This window comes from Apium graveolens, chromosome 8 (assembly GCF_009905375.1).
Source record: "Apium graveolens cultivar Ventura chromosome 8, ASM990537v1, whole genome shotgun sequence".
Classification (NCBI taxonomy): domain Eukaryota; kingdom Viridiplantae; phylum Streptophyta; class Magnoliopsida; order Apiales; family Apiaceae; genus Apium; species Apium graveolens.
Window position 1 is genome coordinate 149272271 of NC_133654.1, and position 20932 is coordinate 149293202.

Below are 20932 nucleotides of genomic sequence, written 5' to 3' on the forward strand. Positions count from 1 at the left end.
AAGCACGAGGGCGAACACCCCCTACATACAAGGTTTGGCTCCTATCCCGGAGGATCAGGAATTTTATGGTCCTTATACTGAAAGAGACTCCGAATTTTCGGATGAAGAAGTGGCCCCAAGAAGAAGACGTGCTGGCAAAGAGCCGATGGCTAATGGTAACCAACGTCCTAGAAGCACCCGAGGGGTGAATCCCCAAGAAGTGCAGGAGAGAATCAAGGACCATGAGGCTGAGATTCAAAGGCTGAAGCGCGACTTGGAGGCGCACTGATAAGTGGCATTTTATACCACTTAGAGCGTCTTATAACAGATTGAATTGATGTCTTGAACTCGATTATTTTGTGTATTTAAAGCATTTTCGAGTTTTTTTGCATTTCAGTGTATAACTTTCTTAGATAGGATGATTTCATCAAAATAAGCCTAAGGATGTACTTGGGATCAATTGCGGAAAGTTGTGCGAAGAAATCAGCAAAATCAGAAGCAAACTTAGGAAATTTCCAGAAGGCTTGCAGGCGCCCGCCTGGAAGGAGCAGGCGACCGCCTGGTAGCAGGCGCCCGCCTGGAAGGAGGAGGCGGCCGCTTGGGTTCGTAATTTCAGAATCTAATTTTTAGAATTCAAGTTCCAATGGGCTTCTGTTGGTGCTGGATCTTGTGGACTGTTATATAAACATATTGGGGAGACGTTTTTAACAACAAGTAACAAGGAGAGAAGATCAAGAAGACCGTTTTAGCATGCAACAACGAAGAAGAGGAAGCATACGTTTATCTTGTGATTCTTTTAATTCGTTGTAACAGTGGACGCTTGTTTTCTTTACTCTTTGAACCTTAATACTCTTGTGACGTACTCTGTTTTTATTAACTATTTTTATTAGTTTATATCGTTGTGTTATTATCATATTTATATGAACCCATGGTGACGATGAAATCTATCATGGGCTAATCATGATCATGGGGTCATAGTGGATTTATTATGGATTTCTTTAGTTAATTGTTTAATACCTTGATATGTGGTGATTGTATGATATCTAGCATAGGTTGTGCTTATTCGTCTTATGTGCGTCGCGAACATGTAAGATAGTTTGTTAATTTCTTGTGAAGTGACAGTGAATCTTGAGATTTAAAACTTGCCATGCTAGCATAGGTTCATGTATTGTATGCATGATTAGTGGGTAACTCTAACCGTTTTACTTTCCCTGTGTAATCATAATGAATAACCTGCGCTTAAATCATTATGTTGTCAAATTCTGTAGATATATAGGGTCTCGACATAATTGATGCCTATTCAACTTCTATCTTAATTATGGATGCTTGGTAGAATGGTATTCATACAACGAAAGTTGGCGTTTATCAGTTTCGTGTTGTTCGATTAATATCATCACCATTACATGTTAAGGGTAATAACAATAACTGTTGAATGAAGTAGTAATAAAGTTATGATCTCATGTGTGTTTAATATTGTTAATTAAAGTGTTTAATTCGCGTAGTTAATATTAGTTAATCAATTTTAATTGTTATTGTCTTGACATTGAAGAGTAAACATACATTGGTGAGTAAGTGTTAATTAAATATAATTAATCAGAGTCTCTGTGGGAATGAACTAGAAATCATTCTATATTACTTGTGAACGCGTATACTTGCGTGATTTATTAGCGCATGCTTTGTGCCTATCAAGTTTTTGGCACCGCTGTCGGGGACTCGGTGTTAATTTGTTTAGTTTATGTACTTGCCATCAGTGGTCATTAGGATTCATTGATTAAGACTTTTTACTTACTGCTTCCGGTTGTGTTTCAGGTATTCTAACGAGCGTTTATGCAAACACGTTCTCGCACCCGCAAGAGAAATCTAGATACGGCTGACGAGACAGATTCGGCTCTTGACTTTCCGGAGAAGATAGTTTTTGAAGATTCGGATAAAGAGAGTGAAAAGAAAGAACCTGTAACAATGGTTGATCGTATAGTTCAAGCTGATCCAGCCTTATGGACTTTTCTCGGCCTAAAATTGATGACATTCAGTCAAGCATCATTCATCCGGCTATTCAGGCCAATACTTTTGAAATCAAGCCGGGCACTATTTAGATTGTGTAGAATTCTGTTTCATTCGGAGGTTCTGCATCTGAAGATCCCAACATGCATATCAGGAATTTTGTCGAGATCTGTATTACTTTCAAATATAATGGTATTACCGATGAGGCTATCAAGCTGAGGCTTTTCCCATTCTCTCTGAGGGACAAAGCTAAGGACTGGTTACATTCTTTACTAGCTAGGTCCATCACTACTTGGGAAGATCTCGCGCAAAAGTTTCTGGTGAAGTTCTATCCAATGGACAAGACTACAGCTATGAGGAGTGCTCTTACTCAGTTTGCGCAACAATAAGGAGAATCTATGTACGAAGCTTGGGAGCGCTACAAGGAGATATTGAGAAAGTGTCCATATTATGGTATGCCTGACTGGATGGTGATCACGGGTTTCTATAATGGTTTGGGGGCCCAATCTAGGCCCATGCTCGATGCAGCTTCTGGAGGCGCTTTGTGGGCCAAAAGCTATACTGAGGCTTATAATCTCATAGAAACTATGGCTGCAAATGAGTATTTAAACCAACTCAAAGGATGATTCCTGGGAAGGTAGCAAGTATTTTGGAAGTTGATGCAGCTACAGCTATTGCAGCGCAGATCCAAGCGCTGTCTATGAAGGTCAATTCTTTAGCCAACTATGGAGTCAACCAAATAGCTATTGTCTGTGAGCTTTATGCAGGCTCTCATGTTACGGATCAGTGTTCTCTTGTTAATGAATCTATTCAGTATGTGAACAATTATCAGCGACCGCAGCAGCCTGTGCCAGCTACTTATCATCCTAATAACAGAAATCATCCCAATTTCAGCTGGAGCAATAATCAGAATGCTGTTCAACAACCATATCAACAAGCTGCAAGTAAACATTTTAATCCACCTAGATTCCAGCAACCTCAGCAATATGCTCAAAGGCAATCATATCCTCAATAAGGAGGTGTTGTTCCACCTTCTAGTACTGATTTTGAGGAGTTAAAGCTGTTGTGCAAAACTCAAGCTGTTTCTATCAAGACCTTGGAAAATCAAATTGGACAAATAGCCAATGCCTTGCTCAATCATCAACCTGGCACACTTTCCAGCGATACTGAAGTGCCAGGCAGGAAGGAAGCTAAAGAGCAAGTCAAAGCTGTCACCTTTTAGTCTGGAAAAGTTGATGATGCTGAAAAAGCAAAAGATGGAGAAGTTGAAGTTGTAGATGAAGAAGAAAAGTAAAAGGAGAAAGACGGGGAACCAAAGAAGACTAATGTTGAACACACTCTGCCTGAGGGTGATACAGGGAAAAACAGCTCTATCCTCCACCACCTTTTCCTAAGAGATTGCAAAAACAAAAGCTGGATAAGCAATTTGGTAAGTTTCTGGAGGTGTTCAAGAAACTTCACATCAACATACCTTTCGCTGAGGCTCTAGAGAAAATGCCTAGTTATGTGAAATTCATAAAAGGTATTCTTTCAAGGAAGGTGAAACTTGATGATCTTGATACCAATGCTCTAGCGAAAGAGTGTAGTGTCGTGCTACAGCAAAAGTTACCTCCAAAGCTTAAGGATCCAGGTAGCTTCACCATTCCTTGCACCATGGGCAAGTTGTCATTCGACAAGTGCCTTTGCGATTTGGGAGCAAGCATCAATCTGATGCCGTTGTCTATCTTCAAAAAGCTGAATTTTCCTGATCCGAAGCCCACCTACATGTCTCTACAATTGGCTGATCGTTCGATTACATACCCACCTACGAGGCATCGTGAAGCACGTACTAGTAAAGGTGGACAAGCTCATCTTTCCTGCAGACTTTGTCATTCTGGATTTCGAGGAAGATAAGAAGATTCCTATAATCTTGGGAAGACCTTTCTTGGCTACAGGCCGTACCTTGATAGATGTGCAAAAAGGTGAATTTACTATGAGGGTGCAAGATCAGGATGTGGCATTCAATGTGTTCAATGCAATGAAATTCCCTACGAAAGATAAGGAGTGCTTCAAGATGGATTTGGTCGATTCTGCCGTTATTTCAAAACTTGATCATGAGCTAAGGTCTGATGCCTTAGAAAAAGCCTTGTTGGGGGAATTTGACAGTGATGATGAGGAAGGCAATGAGCAGTTACAATATCTAAATGCTTCTCCTTGGAAATGACAGCTAGACATGCCACTTGAATCTCTTGGTAATACTGATCTCAAGAATGCTGAGGGAAAGCTCAAACCATCTATTGAGGAAGCACCTACCTTGGAGATTAAACCATTGCATGAACACTTGAGGTATGTTTTTTTAGGTGATACATCTACTTTGCCTGTTATTATTGCATCTGACCTTTCAGGTAGTGATGAGGACAAACTCTTATGGATTTTGAGAGAATTCAAATTGGCCATTAGATGGACTATAGCAGATATAAAAGGGATCAGCCCTTCGTACTACATGCATAAAATTCTACTAGAGGAATGTAACAAGCCAACGGTTGAGCAACAGCGAAGGCTTAATCCTATTATGAAAGAAGTGGTGAAGAAAGAAATTCTAAAGTGGCTGGATGCAGGAATCATATATCCTATTTCTGACAGTTCTTGGGTGAGCCTTGTGCAATGTGTACCTAAGAAAGGAGGTATTATCGTCGTAGCAAATGAGAAGAACGAGCTCATCCCCACTCGAACAGTCACAGGCTGGAGGGTATGCATGGATTATAGAAAGTTGAATAAATCCACAAGAAAGGATCACTTCTGTAATATCCGGGATATATCGTGTAATTATTTTGCTATTAAATAATTATTATATGTGTCCAGTATCTATTCTGTGAATTAATTGTTAAGTGTTATCTGTATTTGGATATTCAAAAATAATATTAATTGAGTATTTTAATTTCCATCTTGGCAAATTCATTCCTTATTTTCTGCGTACTCTAGCATTACCTTTCAACTTTTATATGTCCAAAATAAAATATAGATAATTGTCATATCTTCCTAATTATTTTTATGTTGATTTATGAATTTATAAGAATCATATGAAATTTATAAAATCTTTTTCCGGGTATTTAAAATCTATTTTATAAAAATGGGAACCAACCGACGTCACCCGTTGTTACGTTTTTGGAACCCGAAACTCTTCCGAGAACTCCTTCCTAACCTAATTGTAATATTCCGAGCATTTTCCATGTTTCAACTTTTTCGATCCGGCGTACGGTTTGTCCTGCGCGGGTCCCGGCGCAACATTTTCGATACAATATTCGTTTCGGTAAATCAATAAAACTCGTATTTTCGATAAACGAGAGCTTTTTATTAAACTATCACAATTATCACTTCGTAGTACGTGTAACCAGGCACTAAGACCAAGACCGCAGTACAAATTGTACAGATTTGGATAATTATCCTGAAAACCGATACCGTTTGGATCAGTTTTTATAAATAAACGTACCGTTTTATATCCGGAATGATCCAACGGAATACTAATTTTCCGTAAATATAAATAGCCTTTACCCGTATTTTATTTCGTATGAAAATCATTTGCAGACAGATAATTATATAATTTTACAGAGAAAAATCATATATTCATAAACTGTTCCAAGAATCAAACCAACTTTTGAAGGTGTTATTGATCTTTGTTTGAAAAGCTCAATTACCAGATTTGAAGGTCTTGAAGAGCTCTATCAGATTCCATAACCTATTTTACTGCAGAATCAAAGGTTGATTTTATATATTTTTATTTATTTTCGAATTATTTTGATTAAAAATATGAATTTTTGTTCGGATGGTTGTTTGTATGATTTGATGATTGCATGTTGTAGAGCTTGTTTTCCTGATGATTTTGATATATTATACGTCTGATTTGGAGTTCAATAAAATGTTCAAATTTGAGTTTGATTTTCGAATTTCAAAATTAGGGTTTATAACCCGTATGAATGTTTTCAATTGAAATTTGGGGGTTTTTGATTCAGGGGTTATTAGCTGTTGATTTATAGTGGGTTTTGTTCCTTATGAAATTTGCAATCGATTGGTATATAGCTCGTTAACAGAGGATTAGTGAATTAAAGGGAGTTGTGTTTTTAAGTTTTACGATGTTCGCCGGAAACCGGCGATGTTCTTGGCCATTTTCCGGCCAGGAAAGGGATAATTATTGATTTTTGATTGCATGTATAAGTTGCTGGTAACCTGTAGATTAATTCTGGACAGTTTGGTGGCCTGAGCTGGCCGGAATCGTGTTCTCCGGCCACACTCCGGCGAGTCGACGGTGGGAGTTTGCAACATTGCAAACAGGCCCCTGTACTTTTGGAGATGATGAAGTTAGGTCCCTGAAGTTTCCAGACTTTGCAAAAATTGGATTCCTGTTTTAAAAATGTTTAAAAATCATATTTCCTATTTATTTTTATTATAAAAATTCGTTTTTAATATCTGAAAATTCTAAAAATTATCATTTTAATTCCAAAAATTATTTTTAATTCAAAAATAAATCTGAATTAATTAGTTAACTAATTTCAGTTAATTTTTAATTGATCAATTGGTCAATTAATTTGGAAATTAATTGATTAATTGATTTAATTAATTATTAATTGATTTTAATTAATTATTTAATTAGATTTAATTATTTAAAAATGATGTAAAAATTCCGAAAAATAGTTTCGAGCTTTAAAATATTATTCTAAATTATTTTCAAGGCTCGATAATTATTATAAAATTGTTTCGAAGCCAGATTTGGCTAATCGAACCCTATTTATTTACCCGAAATTGATCCAACGACCCGTTTTAATTCCGAAAAATGTTTTAAAAATCATTTTAAATAACCAAAAGCTTATTTATGACCCGAGACTTCTTTATAAATGATATATCATTGATTACGTGATGTATTATGTGTTATACCTGAGTTGCTGATTGACTATCGGTCTATATATTCGGTGTTTACTTGATTATTGCGTAACCTTCAATCCGTTAATCGGATTTGGGTGAAACGAAGGGTAGATAGAAGTATGTGTTGAATAGAATCGTATGAGTTGATTATTGATAGATGCTTATGATATGTGAGCAGAAGAGGCAAGACGTAGGAAAGGGAAACAGGTAGTTGAGAAGTAAGACGGTTGAGATTGGAAGCGAGTGTAGGATAGTAAGCTAATACCAGGCAAGTGTTCTGAACTTTCTCGAGATATTATAGTACTTGATAGTTTTATTGATATTGCAAGTGCTTTGAAGCACAGAAACGTAAACCCTGATTCCAGTTTTGATCTTGAGCCATGAACCTTATTCTTTCTAAGCCATTGATTATTGCATACCCAAATATGAACCTCAAGTATACGATACTACTCCACAAATACATATAAACTAAATACCGAGCACTGAATCGAATTACCCACACACTCAAACCATTGCATCCTATGCTTTGAAAGGCAAAATCCTTGAAACCTTGAAACACTGATTCCTTTGTTATTCAATTCTTTCATTACCCAACAGCTAAGCCTTGAAGCTGCCATATTGATTCTCATGAATCCTAAAACCATTTCATTATGGAGCATCCAATATTGTTAATGATTCTGTTTATTGCTATTATTGCTTATTCTGTAATTATGTTAGAATTGGAATGTTTTTATAAAATTGTGGACCAGATTCGTGGTCAGACCATATAATGGTCAAGTTAGGCCAATGTGTGCCTTGGATCCAGTAGTTAGAGCAATGTTGTGTGCTTTGCTCGGGGTTAGTGCGTGACTGATCAGCAACCTAACCTTGATTTTTAAAATAAAAGTATAATATCCAATTATAAACCATAATCCATTGTTCACTTGATATCATAACCATATTCACCTGATGATCATTATTCTCAGTTTTGTCATTGTGACTTGCTGAGCTAGTTAGCTAATTTGTGTGATGTTGTTTATATTCTTTCCAGTTAAAAAAGAACCAGTTGATAGCGAGGATCCCCAGTCCAGCGCGAGAGCTAGGGTTTCTGGTTGATCGAGTTAAGCTAGCAGGCTTCTTTTGAATAATTTGAGTTTGTAAAAGTTTGTAATAATGTTTAATACTCAGTTTCGAGTTTGAATAGATGGGATTTGATCGGTATGTAATATATTAGTGTGTTTGGCTTGTGTGCATACTTTAACCTGTTGCGATCCATGGTAGTTGTTAAGTAGGGTCACTGCATATTATTATTATCTTTATTATTATTATAAGCAGGTTATAATTAAGGTGTGTGTGTGGACCCCAAACTTCTGACCCAGGTTTGGAGGGCGCCACAACTTCCCTCTTCCATTTATTGATCAGATGCTTGATAGGTTGGCTGGTCATGAGTATTATTGTCTTCTGGATGGCTATTCGGGCTACAATAAGATTTGAATTGCACCAGAAGATCAAGAGAAGACTACTTTCACTTGTCCATTCGGCACATTTGCTTTCCGTAGAGTTTCTTTTGGCTTATGTGGTGCACCTGCCACTTTTCAGAGTTACATGATGGCTATATTCTCCGATATGATTGGAAATAATGTCGAAGTGTTCATAGACGACTTCTCCGTCTTTGGACATTCGTATGATGAATGCTTGAATAATCTTCGTTTGGTGCTCAAAAGGTGTGTGGAAACCAATCTAGTTCTCAATTGGGAAAAATGTCACTTCATGGTGCAACAAGGGATCATTCTTGGGCATAAGGTCTCTAGTAAGGGTCTTGAGGTGGATAAAGCCAAGGTGGGAGTCATTGAAAATCTTCCGCCACCTATTTCTATGAAAGGAATCCGTAGTTTTCTTGGTCATGTGGGTTTTTACAGGCGTTTCATCAAGTACTTCTCTAAGATATTTAAGTCGTTGTGCAACTTGCTCGAGAAAGATGTGCCTTTCAAATTTGATGATGAATGATTGGCAGCATTCGAGACTCTCAAGAACAGTTTGATCACTGCACCAGTTATTACGACACCTAATTGGAGAGAACCTTTTGAGATGATGTGTGATGCAAGTGATTATGCAGTGGGAGCAGTTCTTGGGAAGTGAAAATCTAATATTTTTCATGTGGTCTACTATGCTATTAAGACGCTAAATGGAGCCCAATTGGACTACACCACTACTGAGAAGGAGCTATTGGCTATAGTTTTTGGTTTCAAAAAATTTCGATCTTATCTACTTGGGACAAAGGTGACAGTATTCACTGATCACGCTGTCATCCATTATTTGGTCTCAAAGAAGGATTCGAAGCCTAGAATTATTTGTTGGGTGCTCTTGCTACAGGAATTTGAGTTAGAGATCAAGGATCAAAAAGGTGCTGAAAATCAAGTAGCTGACCATCTCTCTAGATTGGAGAATCCCGATTTTACTTCACATGATAAGACATTGATCAACGAATCTTTTCCGGATGAGCAGTTATTCGCAATTCAAGAGGAAGAGCCATGGTTTACAGACATTGTGAACTATCTTGTTAGCAATATAATGCCTCATAATATGAATGTGGCTCAAAAGAAGAAGTTTCTGCATGAGGTGAAGTGGTACATGTGGGATGAACCATATTTGTTTAGACAAGGAGCTGACTAGATCATTAAGAGATGTATCCCATTATGTGAGACGGAGGGGATATTACGAGACTGTCATTCCACAGTTTATGGTGGACATTATGGTGGTGAAAAGACAGCAGCTCGTATTCTTCAGGCAGGGTTTTTCTGGCCTACGTTGTTTAAGGATGTACATCATTTCGTTTTAAGGTTTGATCATTTCCAGAGAGTTCAGAATCTTACCAGAAAGGATGAGATGCCTTTAAATGTGATGCTTGAAGTTGAGGTCTTCAATGTTTGGGGAATCGATTTCATGGGACCATTTATCTTGTCCTGTAATAATCAGTACATCTTGCTGGTAGTCGATTATGTCTCAAAATGGGTAGAAGTCAAGGCTCTACCAACTAATGATGCAAAGGTAGTGTTGAGTTTTCTTTATAAGCAGATATTTACAAGGTTTGGAACGCCACGAGTTATCATAAGTGATGAAGGGTCGCATTTCTGCAATCGTAAGTTCACTTATATGATGCAATGCTACAATATGAATCATCGCATCGCTACTTCCTATCATTCGCAAACTAATGGTCAAGCTAAAGTGTCTAATAGAGAGATCAAGCACATTCTAGAGAAAGTCGTTTGTCCGTCAAGGAAAGATTGGTCTTTGAAGCTCGATGAAACTGTTTGGGCTTATAGAACAGCATACAAGACTCCACTTGGGATATCCCCGTTTCAATTTATATATGGTAAGGGATGTCATTTACCTGCGGAGCTTGACCATAAGGCTTATTGGGCATTGAAGAAGTTAAATCTTGATCTAGAAGCAGCTGGGAAGAACTGAATGCTTCAGTTAAATGAACTAGATGAATTTCGACTTCAAGCGTACGAAAATAACAAAATGTACAAGGAAATGGTAAAGGTAAAAATGTGGCATGACAGGAAGCTATCTCCTAAGTCATTCGTGATGGGGCAACAAGTTCTTTTATTCAACTCTCGTCTCCGACTTTTTCCTAGAAAGTTGAAATCAAGGTGGTCTGGACCATTTATCGTCAAAACTGTGTTTCCACATGGAGCGGTGGAGATTTTGAGGAAGATCCGGGCCAAGCATTTAAAGTAAATGGTCATAGATTGAAGCACTATTATGGGGATACGGCAAACCGTGAAGTGGTTAGTGCCGTTTTATTGTCAACTTGATCGCATTACTCTACGTCAAGCTAATGACGTAAAAGAAGCACTTCTTGGGAGATAACCCAAGATATGAGACCAGAGGAACCCTTAGAATGTAGTACTTTATCCAAAAACCCAAAAAAATCAGAAAATTGGTGGTAGCAAATTTTTTTTCCTGAGACCTAGCAGGCGGCGCCTGCTAGAACGCGGCCGCCTGGTCCTAGCAGGCGGGCGCCTGCTAGGTCTCAGGAAAAAAAATTTGCTACCACCAATTTTCTGATTTTTTTGGGTTTTTGGATAAAGTACTACATTCTAAGGGTTCCTCTGGTCTCATATCTTGGGTTATCTCCCAAGAAGTGCTTCTTTTACGTCATTAGCTTGACGTAGAGTAATGCGATCAAGTTGACAATAAAACGGCACTAACCACTTCACGGTTTGCCGTATCCCCATAATAGTGCTTCAATCTATGACCATTTACTTTAAATGCTTGGCCCGGATCTTCCTCAAAAATCTCCACCGCTCCATGTGGAAACACAGTTTTGACGATAAATGGTCCAGACCACCTTGATTTCAACTTTCTAGGAAAAAGTCGGAGACGAGAGTTGAATAAAAGAACTTGTTGCCCCATCACGAATGACTTAGGAGATAGCTTCCTGTCATGCCACATTTTTACCTTTACCATTTCCTTGTACATTTTGTTATTTTCGTACGCTTGAAGTCGAAATTCATCTAGTTCATTTAACTGAAGCATTCAGTTCTTCCCAGCTGCTTCTAGATCAAGATTTAACTTCTTCAATGCCCAATAAGCCTTATGGTCAAGCTCCGCAGGTAAATGACATCCCTTACCATATATAAATTGAAACGGGGATATCCCAAGTGGAGTCCTTGTATGCTGTTCTATAAGCCCAAACAGTTTCATCGAGCTTCAAAGACCAATCTTTCCTTGACGGACAAACGACTTTCTCTAGAATGTGCTTGATCTCTCTATTAGACACTTTAGCTTGACCATTAGTTTGCGAATGATAGGAAGTAGCGATGCGATGATTCATATTGTAGCATTGCATCATATAAGTGAACTTACGATTGCAGAAATGCGACCCTTCATCACTTATGATAACTCGTGGCGTTCCAAACCTTGTAAATATCTGCTTATAAGAAAACTCAACACTACCTTTGCATCATTAGTTGGTAGAGCCTTGACTTCTACCCATTTTGAGACATAATCGACTACCAGCAAGATGTACTGATTATTACAGGACAAGATAAATGGTCCCATGAAATCGATTCCCCAAACATTGAAGACCTCAACTTCAAGCATCACATTTAAAGGCATCTCATCCTTTCTGGTAAGATTCTGAACTCTCTGGAAATGATCAAACCTTAAAACGAATGATGTACATCCTTAAACAACGTAGGCCAGAAAAACCCTGCCTGAAGAATACGAGCTGCTGTCTTTTCACCACCATAATGTCCACCATAAACTGTGGAATGACAGTCTCGTAATATCCCCTCCGTCTCACATAATGGGATACATCTCTTAATGATCTAGTCAGCTCCTTGTCTAAACAAATATGGTTCATCCCACATGTACCACTTCACCTCATGCAGAAACTTCTTCTTTTGAGCCACATTCATATTATGAGGCATTATATTGCTAACAAGATAGTTCACAATGTCTGTAAACCATGGCTCTTCCTCTTGAATTGCGAATAACTGCTCATCCGGAAAAGATTCGTTGATCAATGTCTTATCATGTGAAGTAAAATCGGGATTCTCCAATCTAGAGAGATGGTCAGCTACTTGATTTTCAGCACCTTTTGATCCTTGATCTCTAACTCAAATTCCTGTAGCAAGAGCACCCAACAAATAATTCTAGGCTTCGAATCCTTCTTTGAGACCAAATAATGGATGACAGCGTGATCAGTGAATACTGTCACCTTTGTCCCAAGTAGATAAGATCGAAATTTTTTGAAACCAAAAACTATAGCCAATAGCTCCTTCTCAGTAGTGGTGTAGTCCAATTGGGCTCCATTTAGCGTCTTAATAGCATAGTAGACCACATGAAAAATATTAGATTTTCACTTCCCAAGAACTGCTCCCACTGCATAATCACTTGCATCACACATCATCTCAAAAGGTTCTCTCCAATTAGGTGTCGTAATAACTGGTGCAGTGATCAAACTGTTCTTGAGAGTCTCGAATGCTGCCAATCATTCATCATCAAATTTGAAAGGCACATCTTTCTCGAGCAAGTTGCACAACGACTTAAATATCTTAGAGAAGTACTTGATGAAACGCCTGTAAAAACCCACATGACCAAGAAAACTACGGATTCCTTTCATAGAAATAGGTGGCGGAAGATTTTCAATGACTCCCACCTTGGCTTTATCCACCTCAAGACCCTTACTAGAGACCTTATGCCCAAGAATGATCCCTTGTTGCACCATGAAGTGACATTTTTCCCAATTGAGAACTAGATTGGTTTCCACACACCTTTTGAGCACCAAACGAAGATTATTCAAGCATTCATCATACGAATGTCCAAAGACGGAGAAGTCGTCTATGAACACTTCGACATTATTTCCAATCATATCGGAGAATATAGCCATCATGTAACTCTGAAAAGTGGCAGGTGCACCACATAAGCCAAAAGAAACTCTACGGAAAGCAAATGTGCCGAATGGACAAGTGAAAGTAGTCTTCTCTTGATCTTCTGGTGCAATTCAAATCTTATTGTAGCCCGAATAGCCATCCAGAAGACAATAATACTCATGACCAGCCAACCTATCAAGCATCTGATCAATAAATGGAAGAGGGAAGTTGTGGCGCCCTCCAAACCTGGGTCAGAAGTTTGGGGTCCACACACACACCTTAATTATAACCTGCTTATAATAATAATAAAGATAATAATAATATGCAGTGACCCTACTTAACAACTACCATGGATCGCAACAGGTTAAAGTATGCACACAAGCCAAACACACTAATATATTACATACCGATCAAATCCCATCTATTCAAACTCGAAACTGAGTATTAAACATTATTACAAACTTTACAAACTCAAATTATTCAAAAGAAGCCTGCTAGCTTAACTCGATCAACCAGAAACCCTAGCTCTCAGCGCTGGACTGGGGATCCTCGCTATCAACTGGTTCTTTTTTAACTGGAAAGAATATAAACAACATCACACAAATTAGCTAACTAGCTCAGCAAGTCACAATGACAAAACTGAGAATAATGATCATCAGGTGAATATGGTTATGATATCAAGTGAACAATGGATTATGGTTTATAATTGGATATTATACTTTTATTTTTAAAAATCAAGGTTAGGTTGCTGATCAGTCACGCACTAACCCCGAGCAAAGCACACAACATTGCTCTAACTACTTGGATCCAAGGCACACATTGGCCTAACTTGACCATTATATGGTCTGACCACGAATCTGGTCCACAATTTTATAAAAACATTCCAATTCTAACATAATTACAGAATAAGCAATATAGCATAAACAGAATCATTAACAATATTGGATGCTCCATAATGAAATGGTTTTTAGGATTCATGAGAATCAATATGGCAGCTTCAAGGCTTAGCTGTTGGGTAATGAAAGAATTGAATAACAAAGGAATCAGTGTTTCAAGGTTTCAAGGATTTTGCCTTTCAAAGCATAGGATGCAATGGTTTGATGTGTGGGTAATTCGATTCAGTGCTCGGTATTTAGTTTATATGTATTTGTGGAGTAGTATCGTATACTTGAGGTTCATATTTGGGTATGCAATAATCAATGGCTTAGAAAGAATAAGGTTCATGGCTCAAGATCAAAACTGGAATCAGGGTTTACGTTTCTGTGCTTCAAAGCACTTGCAATATCAATAAAACTATCAAGTACTATAATATCTCGAGAAAGTTCAGAACACTTGCCTGGTATTAGCTTACTATCCTACACTCGCTTCCAATCTCAACCGTCTTACTTCTCAACTACCTGTTTCCCTTTCCTACGTCTTGCCTCTTCTGCTCACATATCATAAAGCATCTATCAATAATCAACTCATACGATTTCTATTCAACACATACTTCTATCTACCCTTCGTTTCACCCAAATCCGATTAACGGATTGAAGGTTACGCAATAATCAAGTAAACACCGAATATATAGACCGATAGTCAATCAGCAACTCAGGTATAACACATAATACATCACGTAATCAATGATATATCATTTATAAAGAAGTCTCGGGTCATAATAAGCTTTGGTTATTTAAAAATGATTTTTAAAACATTTTTCGGAATTAAAACGGGTCGTTGGATCAATTTCGGGTAATAAATAGGGTTCGATTAGCCAAATCTGGCTTCGAAACAATTTTATAATAATTATCGAGCCTTGAAAATAATTTAGAATAATATTTTAAAGCTCGAAACTATTTTTCGGAATTTTTACATCATTTTAAATAATTGAAATCTAATTAAATAATTAATTAAAATCAATTAATAATTAATTAAATCAATTAATCAATTAATTTCCAATTAATTGACCAATTGATCAATTAAAAATTAACTGAAATTAGTTAACTAATTAATTCAGATTTATTTTTGAATTAAAAATAATTTTTGGAATTAAAATGATAATTTTAGAATTTTCAGATATTAAAAACGAATTTTTATAATAAAAATAAATAGGAAATATGATTTTTAAACATTTTTAAAACAGGAATCCAATTTTTGCAAAGTCTGGAAACTTCAGGGACCTAACTTCATCATCTCCAAAAGGTACAGGGGCCTGTTTGCAATGTTGCAAACTCCCACCGTCGACGTCGCCGGAGTGTGGCCGGAGAACACGATTCCGGCCAGCTCAGGCCACCAAACTGTCCAGAATTAATCTACAGGTTACCAGCAACTTATACATGCAATCAAAAATCAATAATTATCCCTTTCCTGGCCGGAAAATGGCCAAGAACATCGCCGGTTTCCGGCGAACATCGTAAAACTTAAAACACAACTCCCTTTAATTCACTAATCCTCTGTTAACGAGCTATACCAATCGATTGCAAATTTCATAAGGAACAAAACCCACTATAAATCAACAGCTAATAACCCCTGAATCAAAAACCCCCAAATTTCAATTGAAAACATTCATACGGGTTATAAACCCTAATTTTGAAATTCGAAAATCAAACTCAAATTTGAACATTTTATTGAACTCCAAATCAGACGTATAATATATCAAAATCATCAGGAAAACAAGCTCTACAACATGCAATCATCAAATCATACAAACAACCATCCGAACAAAAATTCATATTTTTAATCAAAATAATTCGAAAATAAATAAAAATATAAAATCAACCTTTGATTCTGCAGTAAAATAGGTTATGGAATCTGATAGAGCTCTTCAAGACCTTCAAATCTGGTAATTGAGCTTTTCAAACAAAGATCAATAACACCTTCAAAAGTTGGTTTGATTCTTGGAACAGTTTATGAATATATGATTTTTCTCTGTAAAATTATATAATTATCTGTCTGCAAATGATTTTCATACGAAATAAAATACGGGTAAAGGCTATTTATATTTACGGAAAATTAGTATTCCGTTGGATCATTCCGGATATAAAACGGTACGTTTATTTATAAAAACTGATCCAAACGGTATCGGTTTTCAGGATAATTATCCAAATCTGTACAATTTGTACTGCGGTCTTGGTCTTAGTGCCTGGTTACACGTACTACGAAGTGATAATTGTGATAGTTTAATAAAAAGCTCTCGTTTATCGAAAATACGAGTTTTATTGATTTACCGAAACGAATATTGTATCGAAATGTTGCGCCGGGACCCGCGCAGGACAAACCGTACGCCGGATCGAAAAAGTTGAAACATGGAAAATGCTCGGAATATTACAATTAGGTTAGGAAGGAGTTCTCGGAAGAGTTTCGGGTTCCAAAAACGTAACAACGGGTGACGTCGGTTGGTTCCCATTTTTATAAAATAGATTTTAAATACCCGGAAAAAGATTTTATAAATTTCATATGATTCTTATAAATTCATAAATCAACATAAAAATAATTAGGAAGATATGACAATTATCTATATTTTATTTTGGACATATAAAAGTTGAAAGGTAATGCTAGAGTACGCAGAAAAAGGAATGAATTTGCCAAGATGGAAATTAAAATACTCAATTAATATTATTTTTGAATATCCAATACAGATAACACTTAACAATTAATTCACAGAATAGATACTGGACACATATAATAATTATTTAATAGCAAATAATTACACGATATATCCCGGATATTACAGAAGTGATCCTTTCTTGTGGATTTATTCAACTTTCTATAATCCATGCATACCCTCCAGCCTGTGACTGTTCGAGTGGGGATGAGCTCGTTCTTCTCATTTGCTACGACGATAATACCTCCTTTCTTAGGTACACATTGCACAAGGCTCACCCAAGAACTGTCAGAAATAGGATATATGATTCCTGCATCCAGCCACTTTAGAATTTCTTTCTTCACCACTTCTTTCATAATAGGATTAAGCCTTCGCTGTTGCTCAACCGTTGGCTTGTTACATTCCTCTAGTAGAATTTTATGCATGTAGTACGAAGGGCTGATCCCTTTTATATCTGCTATAGTCCATCTAATGGCCAATTTGAATTCTCTCAAAATCCATAAGAGTTTGTCCTCATCACTACCTGAAAGGTCAGATGCAATAATAACAGGCAAAGTAGATGTATCACCTAAAAAAACATACCTCAAGTGTTCATGCAATGGTTTAATCTCCAAGGTAGGTGCTTCCTCAATATGGTTTGAGCTTTCCCTCAGCATTCTTGAGATCAGTATTACCAAGAGATTCAAGTGGCATGTCTAGCTGTCATTTCCAAGGAGAAGCATTTAGATATTGTAACTGCTCATTGCCTTCCTCATCATCACTGTCAAATTCCCCCAACAAGGCTTTTTCTAAGGCATCAGACCTTAGCTCATGATCAAGTTTTGAAATAACGGCAGAATCGACCAAATCCATCTTGAAGCACTCCTTATCTTTCGTAGGGAATTTCATTGCATTGAACACATTGAATGCCACATCCTGATCTTGCACCCTCATAGTAAATTCACCTTTTTGCACATCTATCAAGGTACGGCCTGTAGCCAAGAAAGGTCTTCCCAAGATTATAGGAATCTTCTTATCTTCCTCGAAATCCAGAATGACAAAGTCTGCAGGAAAGATGAGCTTGTCCACCTTTACTAGTACGTGCTTCACGATGCCTCGTAGGTGGGTATGTAATCGAACGATCAGCCAATTGTAGAGACATGTAGGTGGGCTTCGGATCAGGAAAATTCAGCTTTTTGAAGATAGACAACGGCATCAGATTGATGCTTGCTCCCAAATCGCAAAGGCACTTGTCGATGACAACTTGCCCATGGTGCAAGGAATGGTGAAGCTACCTGGATCCTTAAGCTTTGGAGGTAACTTTGCTGTAGCACGACACTACACTCTTTCGCTAGAGCATTGGTATCAAGATCATCAAGTTTCACCTTCCTTGAAAGAATACCTTTTATGAATTTCACATAACTAGGCATTTTCTCTAGAGCCTCAGCGAAAGGTATGTTGATGTGAAGTTTCTTGAACACCTCCAGAAACTTACCAAATTGCTTATCCAGCTTTTGTTTTTGCAATCTCTTAGGAAAAGGTGGTGGAGGATAGAGCTGTTTTTCCCTGTATCCCTCAGGCAGAGTGTGTTCAACATTAGTCTTCTTTGGTTCCCCGTCTTTCTCCTTTTACTTTTCTTCTTCATCTACAACTTCAACTTCTCCATCTTTCTTTTTGTTTCAGCATCATCAACTTTTCCAGACTAAAGGTGACAGCTTTGACTTGCTCTTTAGCTTCCTTCCTGCCTGCACTTCGTATCGCTGGAAAGTGTGCCAGGTTGATGATTGAGCAAGGCATTGGCTATTTGTCCAATTTGATTTTCCAGGTCTTGATAGAAAGCTTGAGTTTTGCACAACGCTTTAACTCCTCAAATCAGTACTAGAAGGTGGAACAACACCTCCTTATTGAGGATATGATTGCCTTTGAGCATATTGCTGAGGTTGCTGGAATCTAGGTGGATTAAAATGTTTACTTGCAGCTTGTTGATATGGTTGTTGAACAGCATTCTATTATTGCTCCGCTGAAATTGGGATGATTTCTGTTATTAGGATGATAAGTAGCTGGCACAGGCTGCTGCGTCGCTGATAATTGTTCACATACTGAATAGATTCATTAACAGAGACACTGATCCGTACATGAGAGCCTGCATAAAGCTCACAGACAATAGCTATTTGGTTGACTCCATAGTTGGCTAAAGAATTGACCTTCATAGACAGCGCTTGGATCTGCGCTGCAAGCTGTAGCTGCATCAACTTCCAAATACTTGCTACCTTCCCAGGAATCATCCTTTGAGTTGGTTAAATACTCATTTGCAGCCATAGTTTCTATGAGATTATAAGCCTCAGTATAGCTTTTGGCCCACAAAGCGCCTCCAGAAGCTGCACGAGCATGGGCCTAGATTGGGCCCCCAAACCATTATAGAAACCCTGATCACCATCCAGTCAGGCATACCATAATATGGACACTTTCTCAATATCTCCTTGTAGCGCTCCCAAGCTTCGTACATAGATTCCCTTATTGTTGCGCAAACTGAGTAAGAGCACTCCTCATAGCTGTAGCTTGTCCATTGGATAGAACTTCACCAGAAACTTTTGCGCGAGATCTTCCCAAGTAGTGATGGACCTAGCTAGTAAGAATGTAACCAGTCCTTAGCTTTGTCCCTCAGAGAGAATGGGAAAAGCCTCAGCTTGATAGCCTCATCGGTAATACCATTATATTTGAAAGTAATACAGATCTCGACAAAATTCCTGATATGCATGTTGGATCTTCAGATGCAGAACCTCCGAATGAAACAGAATTCTACACAATCTAAATAGTGCCCGGCTTGATTTCAAAAGTATGGCCTGAATAGCCGGATGAATGATGCTTGACTGAATGTCATCAATTTTAGGCCGAGAAAAGTCCATAAGGCTGGATCAGCTTGAACTATACGATCAACCATTGTTACAGGTTCTTTCTTTTCACTCTCTTTATCCGAATCTTCAAAACTATCTTCTCCGGAAAGTCAAGACCGAATCTGTACTCGTCAGCCGTATCTAGATTTCTCTGCGGTGCGAGAACGTGTTTGCATAAACGCTCGTTAGAATACCTGAAACACAACCGGAAGCAGTAAGTAAAAAGTCTTAATCATGAATCCTATGACCACGATGCAAGTACATAAACTAAACAATTAACACCGAGTCCCCGACAGCGGTGCCAAAACTTGATAGGCACAAAGCATGCGCTACTAAATCACGCAAGTATACGCGTTCACAATAATATAGAATGATTTCTAGTTCATTCCCACAGAGACTTGATTAATTATATTTAATTAACACTTACTCACCAATGTATGTTTTACTCTTCAATGTCAAGACAATAACAATTAAAATTGATTAACTAAGATTTAACTACGCGAATTAAACACTTTAATTAACAATATTACAACACACATGAGATCATAACTTTATTACTACTTCATTCAACAGTTATTGTTATTACCCTTAACATGTAATGGATGAGATTAATCGACACAACACGAAACTGATAAACGCCAACTTTCGTTGTATGAATACCATTCTACCAAGCATCCATAATTAAGATAGAAGTTGAATAGGCATCAATTATGTCGAGACCCTATATATCTACAGAATTGACAACATAATGATTTAAGCGCAGGTTATTCATTATGATTACACAGGGAAAGTAAAACGGTTAGATTACCACTATCATGCATACATACAGAACCTATGCTAGCATGGCAAGTTTTAAATCTCAAGATTCACTGTCACTTCACAAGAAATTAACAAACTATCTTACATGTTCGCGACGCACATAAGACGAATAAGCACAACCTATGCTAGATATCATACAATCACCCACATATCAGGTATTAAACATTAACTAAAGAAATCCATATAAATCCACTATGACCCCATGATCATGATTAGCCCATGATAGATTTCATCGTCACCATGGGTTCATATAAATATGATAATAACACAACGATATAAACTAATAAAAATAGTAATAAAACAGAGTACGTCCAAGAGTATTAAGGTTCAAGAGTAAGAAAAACAGCTCCACTGTTACAACGAATTAAAAGAATCCCAAGATAAACGTATGCTTCCTCTTCTTCGTTGTTGCATGC